Consider the following 2,269-nt stretch of genomic DNA (forward strand, 5'->3'; position numbering starts at 1 on the left):
GAAGAAGAAGAAGAAGAAGAAGAAGAAGAAGAAGAAGAAGAAGAAGAAGAAGAGGAAGAAGAAGAAGAAGAACAACAACAAGAACAACAACAGCAATAATAACAACAAGAACAACAACAAGAAGAACGACAACAAAAAGAACAAGACGAAGAACAACAAAAAAATACCACCCTCCCCTCTTTTCCACCTCCCACCAAAACCACAATAAGCTGGCGCCCCCCCCCCTTTCCCCCTCCCCACCCTAGTCATTAATACGCCCCGGTCCCCGTACAATCCAAGCGTTTTACGGTAGTAGGCCTACCCTCCCTGGTATAATCTTACTACACCACCTCACCTCCTTACACTCCGCGGATCCTCGCCACACATATTATGCCCCGTCTTTTCACTGTTCTGTAAATTTGCCAATCGATAAAAAGCTTTCTACGTGAAACATTATCATTTATCCGTATTTTGGGGGGATCGAAAGCAATCTCAAGGCTATGTTTGGTGTCTGAACTTGTCTTTCGAGTCTGGATTCTATTTACTTTTCTGCGCATTGGAGGTTTTGGTGCTACAAGTGTTCAAGTTTATGGATGTGTTGCTGTGGAGGTGTCGGTTCTGAGAGTGTTAACTTTGACGCCGTGTGTACACTCTTGTAAAGTAAGTTGTGTATTAAAGGAAGAGGCTAGCCGTACTTATATGATGGCTAGACTGACAAAAAAAAAAAAGAATAGGCCTACTGAAATGTAAATACATTTTTATTTTAGTTTGCAGTACTTAAAGCATTTGAATTTGATACAGAACCAGGTGCCTTACTGAAGGTGCTTATTTTAAACCTGAATAATTACTAATGAGACTTGTTTTCTAATGTTAATATAATAGGCCCTAAGATAAGTACGGCTAGACTGCTTGGCTAGCCGTACTTGTACCAAAGCTTGTACGGCTAGACTGTCAGGCTTGCCGTACTTAATAATGATGGCTAAAAAGTAAATGAAATTTTTAGTTTGCACTACCTAAAGAATTTGTATTTCAGACAAAACCAAAAGGTGCCTTACTGACTTCTATATTTATTTTAAACCTGAATAGTTACTAGATCTAGATCTAATGAGACCTGTGTACTTAACAGATTTGAGTCAATAGGGCCAAACCTAGACCTAAGTACGGCTAGACTGCCGCTAACCACTTCATTTTGTTAATTCTTGCAAAGTAAATAGTAATTACATGTGAATACTCTTGTTAAAGTAAGTAGTAATGGGGTTTGTATACATTCGTGTAAAGTAAGTAGTAAACTTGTGTGTACATCCTTACAAAGTAAGTAGTAATTAAATGTGTATACTATTGCTAAAGTAAGTAGTAATGGGGTTTGTATATTCTTGTAAAGGAAAGTAATAATTAAATGTGTATACTCTAGTAAAGTTAGTATTAATCAAGTGAGTATATTCTTGTGAAGTAAGTAATAATTAAGTGTTTATGTTCTTGTTAAAGTAAGTACAGTTGTAATTAAGTGTGTATACTTATGTTAAAGTAAGTGGTATTTAAATATTCTTGCAAAGTAAGTAGTAATAAAGTGTGTGTATACTCTTGCAAAGTAAGTAGTAATGAAGTGTTTATTTTTTGGTTAAAATAAGTAGTAATAAAGTGTGTGTATACTCTTGTAAAGTAAGTAGTAATTAAGTGTGTATATTCATGTTACAGTTAGTAGTAATGTGTGTAAATTCTAGTAAAGTAAAAAGTAATTAAGTATGTATACTTTTGTTAAAGTCAGTGGTAGTTAAATATTCTTGCAAAATAAGTTATAATAAAATGTGTATACTCTTGCAAAGTAAGTAGGTATTAAGTGTGTATATTCATGTTACAGTAAGTAGTAATTAAGCGTGTAAATTCTAATAAAGTAAGTAGTAATTAAGCGTGTAAATTCTAGTAAAGTAAGTATTAATTAAGCGGGTAAATTCTATTTAAGTAGTAATTAAGCGTGTAAATTCTAGTAAATTAAAAACTAATTAAGTGTGTATACTCTAGATAAGGTGGGTCGTAGTTAATTGTGCATAGTATTGCTAAAGTAAATAGTTGTTAAGTGTTTCTACTCCAGATAGTATTATGATCTGTTCAGACTCGGTAACATTAGATCAATACGATACAGTATGACAGAGCTTGTTGTTCGAAGCCTGGTAGGAGTTGACAGTGTGCCTACTTTAACAGTTATTGCTAACTCAATATATACATGGTACCATATAAAGTGATCACACACACAAACACACACATACACACACACAGACACACCCACAACCCC

The 2,269-nt window shown here is 34.4% G+C and overlaps 1 protein-coding gene across 1 annotated transcript in view; it reads left to right on the top strand.

The window, feature by feature from the left end:
- Positions 1–343: 343 nt before the first annotated feature.
- Positions 344–2,269, top strand: part of LOC101862961 (lactosylceramide 1,3-N-acetyl-beta-D-glucosaminyltransferase) — an 11,697-nt gene continuing 9,771 nt past the window's right edge. Inside the window, exon 1 of the mRNA XM_013085454.2 lies at positions 344–639. The gene's annotated coding sequence lies outside the window, so the exon portion shown is untranslated. The remainder of the gene's footprint in view (positions 640–2,269) is intronic.

The sequence above is a fragment of the Aplysia californica genome, unplaced genomic scaffold (assembly GCF_000002075.1).
Source record: "Aplysia californica isolate F4 #8 unplaced genomic scaffold, AplCal3.0 scaffold00375, whole genome shotgun sequence".
Taxonomy (NCBI): domain Eukaryota; kingdom Metazoa; phylum Mollusca; class Gastropoda; order Aplysiida; family Aplysiidae; genus Aplysia; species Aplysia californica.